We start from the raw sequence: 10,740 nt of genomic DNA on the forward strand, positions 1-10,740 counted from the left end.
TTCATTGTTATTCTGTTGATACATTTTTATTACCTCTGAGACATTATAATTGACCCATGGCTTGTTTAGGTGCTTACTTAAGTATGTAAGTGTTTTCTCAACATCTGTACTTTCTCTCATCTTGCTGTTACTGATTTGCAGTAATATTTCATCCACTCTATGTGCCACACATGCTCTAGAAAAATAGTAAGGCTACGGTGAGCCACTTTCTATTGCTGAGCTTCTACGTAAGAAATGGAAGGCTTGGATTACAGATTTCTGTTGAATGGGAGCTCATTCATACTCTGTTTCTGTGTTGTTTACTTAATCATGATGGGGAAGGTCCAAAACTGGTACACCCTTTTCCATCTTTCAAGGCTCTCACTTAATTTATCACTTATTTGCTGGGCTTATACTTAGTACTTAGTATAGAAAAATTTGTATAGAAATGTTCTTATGATTTTTTCCCTTGGGGACATTTAAAAATATTTAGGTAATTTCTATAATATACAATTTAGAATGTATAATTCAAGTTTTAGAATATGTGAAGACTTACATTCCTATAATTTAAAATAATAATACTCTCATTATCCCTAAAAGAATCTGTGGACTTATTAGCTTCTAGTCCCCATTCTTCTCCACTCCCAAGTCTATGTAACTACCCAACTTTCTGTTTTCTACTAGTGCCCATTAAGTATTTCATTCATAGCAAAATCATGTCGTATATGATCTTCTGTGAGTGATTTCATTCCATTTAGCATATTTTCTATATTCCTCTATGTTGAATTAGAGCTTCATTCCTTTTTAATACTGACTAATATTTCATTGTTTAGCTATTCCATGTTTAATTTGCATTTAACTAGAAAATAATTATGCTTAACATTCTTCATATTTTCCTCCATTCTTTGGTAATGTATCTGTCCAAATCTTTTGCTGTCATTTTAACTGGCATTTTAAACAGAGTATCAATTATTTTTGTGCAATCTGAATAATTCTTTCCTTTTGTGACTCAAATTTCATTCTCTTGTGTCTTTTAAGAAGTGGAATTTAAATTTCTCTGCAAAGTCTATTGTATTATTTAAAAATTCTATGAATCCTTTTTTGATAACATTGCTAAGAAATCTGCTTAACTCGCGATCATAAGACATATCATTCAGGGTTGACAACAGAGTGAGGAGAAAGGCAATGTAAATCATGAATTTCAGTGGGAACTAACTCTCTGGACTTTTAAGTTTTAGAGAGTGACAGAATCTCAAAATTTTGCACCCTTAAATGTTCTTTTATTGATTTTTATTGCTCTCTACATTTTTCTCTGCTCCCCTCTTTGCCTCTCCCCTCCCCTTCAACTCTCCCCCAGTGTCCCCATGGTCCCAGTTTACTCAGGAGATCTTGTCATTTTTTACTTCCCATGTAGATTAGATCAATGTATGTCTCTCTTAGTGTCCTCATTGTTGTCTAAATTCTCTGGGATTGTGATTTGTAGGATGATTTTCTTTGTTTTAATTTTAAAAACCACGTATGAGTGAGTAAATGTGATAATTGTCTTTCTGTGTCTGGGTTACCTCACTCAAAATGATGTTTTCTAGCTCCATCCATTTTCCTGCAAAATTCAAGTTGCCATTACTTTTTTCTGCTGTATAGTACTCCATTGTGTAAATGTACCTTTTCCTTATCCATTCATCTGGCTGGGGGCATTTAGGTCGTTTCTGGTTTTGGCTATGACAAACAATGCTGCTATGAGCATAGCTGAGCACATGTCCTTGTGGCATGATTGAGTATCCTTTGGATATATACCCAAAAGTGGTATTACTGGGTCTTGAGGAAGGTTGTTTCCTAATTTTCTGAGAAATTGCCACACTGACATCCAAAGGGGCTGTACCAGCTTGCATTCCCACCAGCAATGCAGAAGTGTTCCCTTTTCTTTACAATGTCTCCAGCATAACCTGCCATTAGTGTTTTTGATCTTGGTCATTCTTACAGGTGTAAGATGCAATCTCAGAGTTGTTTTGATTTGCGTTTCTCTGATGAATAAGGATGTTGAACATTTCCTTAAGTCTCTTTCAACCATTTTAGATTCCTCTCTTGAGAGTCTCTGTTTAGGTCTGTACTCCATTATTTTTATTAGATTATTTGTTCTTTTGATGACCAATTTCTTGATTTCTTTGTATATTTTGGAGATCAGACCTCTGTATGATGTGGGATTAGTGAAGAACTTTTCCCATTCTATAGGCTGTTGTTTTGTCTTGTTGACTATGTCCTTTGCCTTACAGAAGCTTTTCAGTTTTAGGAAGTCCCGTTTATTAATTGTTTCTCTCAGTGCCTACGCTGCTGGGGTTATATTTTGGAAATCATCTCGTGTGCCAATGTGTTCAAGTGTACTTCTCACTTTCTCTTTGTTGACTGAGGTTTTTGTCCTGCCTGGTTCCTACAGTCATTAAGTCCCAATGAAATCACACAGAGGTCTACATTAACTGTAAACGGACCCATTAGCTGAGGCTTCTTATTAACTGTTAGAACTTATATTAGCTCATTATTCTTGTCTATGTTAGCCATGTGGCTTGGTACCTTATTCAGCTTGGCAGTCACATCTTACTTCCTTTGAGGCTAGGTCATGTCTGCAGACTAGGACTTCCTTCTTCCCAGAATTCTCCCATTCTCATTTACCCACCTCTACATTCTGTCTGGTTGTGCTGCTGGTACTTCCTGCCTGGCTACTGGCCAATTAGTGTTTTATTAAAATATAATTGACAGGGTGCAATCCATTTTCCTACAGAACTCCCCCCCACCTTTTTTTTAAGGAATAAGAACTATGAATCTAATATTCTCTGTTTAGCTTTTCTCCTGACCATTATCCACAACAACTTATAACTAACATTCTAAATGAAAGAAACTATCCATAGTCCATTTTTTGGTAATGTGGGTATAGTTTTCCAGGCTACTTCCTGCTGGTTGAGGGCACTGATAATCATATGGGGACCTAAAGAAAATTTAGAATTATGATCAAGTCATGACTAGAGTATCCTGTGAGGCTTGATCATCTCAGGCAGCAGTATTGAATCTGTTTTGGATGTAGAACTCAGACATCTGGCCCATCTGATCCTACCAGAGATTTCTCAGGTGGTCTTCCTCGATCAAACCTGATTTTTCTTAACTTAAAATGAATCCACAGCTTCTTATTTCATGTGGAAACAAAAACAAAACCTCTTTTCAAAAGTAACATACATTTTGACTTCAATTTTGAAGTCAAAGTATTTTTTAAAATACTTATTTTGGATTAATTCAGCAGCATTTATAAACAAATATCTTTTAGCAGCTGCCATTCCTTCCTCAGCATTCAAACAATTCAAAGAGAAAATAATAATACAGTATTCAGACTCTCTGTGTATTTTTCATCTTTACATGGCTTTATTTTAACCTCTATTTCTTTTATTTTTGTTTTCAATTTTTGACTTTTTGAGACAGGATTTCTCTATGTATCTTTGTCCTAGAACTTACTCTGTAGACCAGGCTGTCCTTGAACTCACTGAGATCCACCTGCCTCTGCCTCCCAAGGACTGGGATTAAAGGTGTGTGCCACCATACCCAACTACTCTCTTTTTTCTTTTAGAGATTTTATTCTTTTTTTTTTCTCTCCCAAGCCTACATATATTTTTAAACACGCAGTAAATCATTTAGAGTTTTTTTTCATCATTGAATCTAATTTTACTGTATATTTCTCTCTTTTTATGACCACATGAGTCTTTAATTTGCTAAGCAATATGGGTAAAGTCAAAGCCATAACTTTGACGGGTGGATCCAGCCCATTTTTTAGCTTTCTAAGAGTCCAACCTCATGGTAGAGGTACTGGTCGGAGCCCTGTTTATTGCTACAACTCTATGGCATTTCAAGGTCCCTGCCAACACCAAAAAGCATGCAGTCAGCTTTTCATCAACACCATTTAAGTGTCTTGTGGCAGGACCTCTTCAAAAGAGCTGCAAGGTTTTGTAGCTAAAGCTGAGTCAGGAAGCATCTCTTAAATGAGAGCACTCTGCACTCTAGCAAGCACAACAGACCTGAGAACTTGCTGATACCAAGAAATAATGCATAATGCTGCTATTTTCTGTCTTTAGTTACTTAACAAGCTCTCTCAGGCTTTATGTGGATGCACTAGTCCACATGTTGGACACCATTCTGTAGGAGGAGCGCCTCCTTGTTGATCCTGGCCACCCAGCTATCTTAGCCCCGATATAATTACACAAAAACTGTACTACTTAAATGATTGCTTGAGCCACTAGCTCTAGTTTCTTATTGGCTAATTCTTACATTTTAATTTAATCCATTTCTATTAATCTGTGTATCGCTACGTGGCAGTGACTTACCAGGTAAAATTCCCACCATTTGTCTCTGGCATCTCCCTCACTCTGCTTTCTTTGTCGCAGAATTCAGTTCCATCTTCCTTACCTTTCTAAGTTCTGCCCTATCAACAGGCACAGACAGTTTCTTTTATTAATTAAACAGTGAAAGATGCACATGGACAGAGGGACATCCCACACCATCTCTTCTATAAGGTTCAGTGTGATTGACTTTATGTTGAGGTCTTTGATTCACTTGGACTTGAGTTTTATGCATGGTTATAGATATGGATCTATTTTCATTCTTCTACATATTGATATCCAGTTATGCTACCACCATTAGTTAAATATGCTTTTTTCCATTTGATATATTTTGCTTCTTTGTCAAAAATCAGGTGTTCAAAGGTATGTGGTTTAATATCTGGGTCTTTGATTTGGTTTCATTGGTCCTTTTGTCTCTTCTTATGCCAATACCAGGCTGTTTTCAGTATTGTAGCTCTGTAGTAGATTTTGAAGTCAGCGATTGTGATGACTCCAGAAATTCCATTTTTATTGATTTTTATTGAACTCTACATTTTTCTCTGATCACTCCTTTCCCTGCCTCTCCCCTTTCCTTCAACCCTTTCCCAAGGTCTCCATGCTCCCAATTTACTCAGGAGATCTTGTCTTATTCTACTTTCCACGTACATTAGAACTATGCATGTGTTTTCCAGTGTCCCCATTGTTGTCTAAGTTCTCTGGGATTGTGATTTGTAAGCTGGTTTTCTTTGCTTTATGTTTAAAAACTTCTTATGAGTGAGTACTACACAGCAGAAAAAATAATTATATCTTGAATTTTGCAGGAAAATGGATGGAGCTAAAAAACATTAATTTGAATGAGGTAACCCAGAAGTTCTTTTATTGTATAGGATTGTTTTGGCTATCCTGGGTTTTTGCTTTTCCATTTAAAATGAGTACCATTCTTTCAAGGTCTGTAAAGATTTTTGCTGGGATTTTGATGGGCATTGCATTGAATCTGTAGATTGCCATTTTTACTATGTTAATTCCACTTTCTGGTATCTTCTTCAATTTCTTTCTTCAAAGATTTAAAGTTCTTGTTATACAAGTCTTCCATTTGTTTGCTTGAAGTTACTCTGAGATATTTTATGCTATTTGTGGCTATTGTGATGGGTGTTGCTTCTCTGATTTCTTTCCCCAATGCTTTTTTTCATCTGTGTACAGGAGGGCTACTCATTTTTTTTGAGTTAATCTTGTATCCTGCTACATTACTGGAAGTGTTAATGAGTTATAGAAGTTCCTTGGTAGAAATTTGGGGACCACTTATGTAAACTATCATAATAGCAAACTGTGAGAGTTTGACTTCTTTTCTGATTTGTATCCCCTTGATCTCCTTTTGGTGTCTTATTGCTCTAGCTAGGACCTCAAGAACTATATTAAATAGATATGGAGAGAGTGGAAAACTTTGTATTGTTCCCGATTTCAGTGGAATCGCTGGGAGTTTCTCTCCATTTAGTTTGGTGTTGGCAGTTGGCTTGCTGTATATTGCATTTATTGTGTTTAGGTATGTTCCTTGTATCCCTGCTCTCTCCAAGATCTTTATACTGAGAACTCAAGAACAATGGCAATGGGTTTTTGATCCTACTGCATGTACTGGCTTTGTGGGAGCCTAGGCAGTTTGGATGCTCACCTTACTAGACCTGGATGGAGGTGGGTGGTCCTTGGACTTCCCACAGGGCAGGGAACCCTGATTGCTCTTTGGGCTGACGAGAAAGGGGGACTTGACTGGGGAAAGGGGAGGGAAATGGGAGGTGGTGGCAGGGAAGAGACAGAAATCTTTAATAAATAAATAAAAAAGAAAGATTGCTGTATTTTGTTACAAGCTTTTTCAGCACCTAATAAGATGATCATGTAGTTTGTATTTTTCAGTTTGTTTATATTGTGGATTACGTTGACAGATTTTTGTATGTCGAACCATCCCTACATCTCTGGTATGAAGCCAACTTGATCATGGCGGCTGATGGTTCTGATGTGTTGTTCTTGGATTTGGTTTGCCAGTATTTTATTGAGTATTTTTGCATCATTGTTCATGAGTGAGATTGGTCTATAATTCTCTTTCTTAGTAATGTCTTTCTGTGGTTTGGATATCAGGGTAATTGTAGCTTCATAAAAAGAGTTTGGCAATGTTCCTTTTGTTTCTATTGTGTGGAATAATTTGTCAAGTATTGGTATTAGTTCTCTGAAAATCTTGTAAAATTCTGAGCTGAAACTATCTGGTCCTGGGCTCATTTTGGTTGGGAGACTTTTGACATTGTTTCTCTTTCTTCAGTCATTATAAGTCTGTTTAACTTGTTTATCTGGTCTTGATTTAATTTTGGTAAGTGATATTTATCCAGAAAGTTGTCCATTTCCTTTAAGTTTTCCAATTTTGTGAAGTACAGATTTTCAAAATATGACCTGATGATTCTCTGTATTTCTTCCATGTCCCCCCTTTTATTTCTGATTTTGTTAATTTGGATATTCTCTTCTCTCCCTTTTGGTTAGTTTGGATAAAGGTCTGTCTATTTTTTTTTTGATTTTCTTGAAGAACCAAATCTTTGTCTCATTAATTCTGTGTATTGTTTTCTTTGTTCCTATTTTGTTGATTTCAGCCCTCACTTTGATTATTTCCCGCCATCTAGTTCTCTTGGGTGAGTTTGCTTCCTTTTTTTCTAAAGTTTTCAAATGTTCTGTTAATTAACTAGTGTGGGATTTTTACAGCTTCTTTATGTAAGCATTTAATGCTATGAACTTTCCTCTTAAATCTAATTTCATTGTGTCCCATGAATTTGGGTATGTTGTGTGGTCATTTTCATTGAATTTTAGGAAGTCTTTAATCTCCCCCTTTATTTCTTCCTTGACCCATTGATGATACAGGTGAGCATTGTTTAATTTCCATGTGTTTGTGGGTTTTCTGGAATTAGTATTGCTGTTGACTTTTAGTTTTAAACCATGGTGATCTGATAGGATACATAGGGTTATCCCAATTATTTTGTATTTCTTGAGATCCCAGATTCACTCCTGGACCTGCAGAGAGATCTCTGTTTCCTGCCTACTCTCTCAGAGGTTCCAGATTCATGCCCAGACCCGCTGAGGTCCTGGCTCAGGCCTTGTTCCTAGGAGGTCCTAAACTCATGCCCACACCTATAGGGGTCCTGGCTTATGTCTACTCCCTTGAAGGTCCCAGATTCATGTCTGGACGCTCAGTGGTCACTGGCTCTGGCTCACTTGCTCAACAGTTACTCCTATCTGTTCTGGCAGAGTTTTCTGTCTCAGGTCTGCTCTGAACCAGGTCTCTGGCTCAGTCCTGGTCCACCAGTGTCCTGGGACTGGATTGGCTCCCAGCTCCTGCTCACACGGAGCTTACTTTCTCAGGCCCACTCTGGCTTAGGTCCCTGTAAATGGTTTTTATCACACCATTTTTGGTGTTATTTTGTCTTGTTTTGTTCCACAAAATTTTCCATTTTCTTTCTAATCATTAATTGAGAGCCATTGTATTTTTCTATTGTTAATATGACTATTGTGAACATGCTATTTTTCATGCAGATATTTTCATTCAAGTATATATTCGTAAGTAAGCAATTTGCAGCATATAGCAACTTCATATTTTTTTTGATAAACTACCCAATACTTCTTAAGAATTGTGTCATTTGTAGCCCTAAAATAACACTGTATGAGATTTCCAATTTCTTTCTATCATTTAAATATATATTCTTCAAAATCATCTTTATTGAATTATAAGCTATATAGGACAAAATAAATTTACTTTCCATGCCCAGTTTGATGCCATTAATTCATTAGTTTTAACTACTATGATACAGAGAATTTTTATTACCCCCTTCTTTTCATCATGTCTTTGTAGATTTAATTCTTTTCAACATCTAATTATATGCTTCTCATCATTATAGCCTCATTTTTATAGATCTGTAATTCTACTCAATTGGAATTGGACAGTACATCTTTGGTTTGTCCGTATAGTCTTGTGCAGCGTACTGCTTTTGATGTTCATCATTTTCGATTGGCTGTATCAATGTTTTCTTCCTTCTTATTTGCCAAATGTTATTTCATTATATGGGATTATTTTAATTATGATTATACATATTATATATTCCATAATTTGTATAGTAATTAATCAATAGATATATTTTTAATTTTTTAGTATGGGTTTATTATAAACTGAACTCATACATATTCATGTACATGTATCTATGAGGTCACTCACTTTCATTTAATTAGGGTATTCTTGGCAAAAAGACTGTTGACTCCCAAGTATCCTAAGTAGTGTGATTAACTATTGATTTCATATGAACATCTGTTATTTTCAACATGATGTGATTGAAGTATGAGTTTTTCTTCATCATATATCCTTGACAATTTTGTTAAAAACTAGATAACTAATTGGCTATATATGTGTAAATCTATTTTTCTTTATTTGTTTCTATTCACCTATATGTCTATGATAAAGCTAATATTATAAAATCTTGCTGATTGTAGCCTTGAAATCATTTTGCATATATTCAGCCTTGCTCTTTTTAATAAGTGATTTTGTTGATTATTCCAAATTCTTTGCTTTTTGTATAGATTTGATAATAAGTATATTAAATTCTAAGAAAATGTGCAGTCATTTATCTCAGTGATCTATAAAGTATACTGGTTCTTTTAATGGCATAAGTTGATATCTTAATACTTAATATTTCATGTGGGATGAAGTATATCTTTAAAAATTCAATTTTGCCACGTGGTGATGGCACACTCTTTAATCCCAGCACTTGGGAGGCAGAGGCAGGCAGATCTCTGTGAGTTCAAGGCCAGCCTGGTTTACAAGAGCTAGTTCTAGGACAGACTCCAAAGCTACAGAGAAACCCAGTCTTGAAAAAAAATTTGGTTTTACTTATTTTTAATCAGAAATACTTAATACTTTTCAGTATTTTTCATATATTAGACAAATTTAATCCTTAATGCTTAATGTTTATTGATACTTTTGGAGTTCCAGTTGTATATTGCTAACACATAGAAACATATTTTATTTTTCATTATTAATATTATATCCTTCAACTTTCTTAAATTTATTTATTTATTTTAAAGATTTTTAGGTTTCAGACTAGAAAAATAACTCAGTTGATAAAGGACCTGCCATGCAAGCATGAGGACCTGAAATCAGACCTGTGTAAAAGCTGGCCCCAGTGGTGTATGCTTATAATCCTACCTCTGGCAAGTGAGTAATAGGAGGATGCTCAGAGGCTTCCCCAGCCAGCTACTATCACCTGGTTGGTGATCTCCAGGTTCAGTGAGAGATTTCTGAAACATCAAGGGGAAGGGTGACAGAGGAAACCATATGAGCTGACCCCTGTCCTTTATACACTGGTACATACCACAGAAACATTTACACATGCATGCACACACTCCCACACCCACACACATTTATGTTTTCACATAAATATCTGTAAATGAGTGGCTTACTTTTTAAATTTACAATCTGTTTGCCTTTAATTATACATTTCTCATTGTCGTATTGTACTGGATAGGAAGACCAAGAAACTCATTATATGAGTAGTAAAAGAAAACTACTGCTGTCCCCTAGGACGATTTCAATTCTAATTAATAATAAAATGTAACTTTAAAAATCCCCTCATTGGGGGTTCCCAGGTGTCTAAGGAGATGTTCCCAGCTTGTTCCTTTGGCAGCTGAGGAGAGGGAACCTGAAATGGCCATACTGACGAATATCTTTCATATCACCATAGAACCTTCATCTGGCGATGGATGGAGATAGAGACAGAGACCCACAGGCGGCAGGGCTGATCTAATGGGAGCTCACCAAGGCCAGCTGGACTGGGACTGATGGGGCATGTGATCAAACCAGAATCTGGGAATGTGGCTGACAATGAGGGCTGACTGTGAAGCCAAGGACAATGGCACTGGGTTTTGATCCTACTGCATGAACTGGCTTTGTGGGAGCCTAGACAGTTTGGATGATCACCTTCCTAGACCTGGATGGAGTGGGGAGGACCTTGGACTTCCCACAGGGCAGGGAACGCTGACTTCTCTTAGGACTGGAGAGGGAGGGAGAGAGAGAGTGGGGGAAGGGGGGAGGGAAATGGGAGGAGGTGGAAATTTTTAATAAAAAATCTCAAACCAATTAACAAAAAAATCATATTTGTTAAAAAAGAATGCAGTGAGGATGACAATAATCTTGATGAGATCAAATGAATGATAATTATAAATGCTTGAAGGACAAATTATTAAGCACAGTGAAAAAAATTAACATAAAAGTTAAAATTAACTCTTAAAAAAATCCCCTCACTGGTTGAAAACATTTAATCCATATCTAGTGTCCTATTTTTTTTAAATATTGTAATTTTTCACATATTTTCTGTTTATTGAAATTAAGACAATT

This window comes from Alexandromys fortis, unplaced genomic scaffold, assembly GCF_014885135.2.
Source record: "Alexandromys fortis isolate MF-2015 unplaced genomic scaffold, M_Fortis_MF-2015_v1.1 scaffold_314, whole genome shotgun sequence".
NCBI lineage: Eukaryota > Metazoa > Chordata > Mammalia > Rodentia > Cricetidae > Alexandromys > Alexandromys fortis.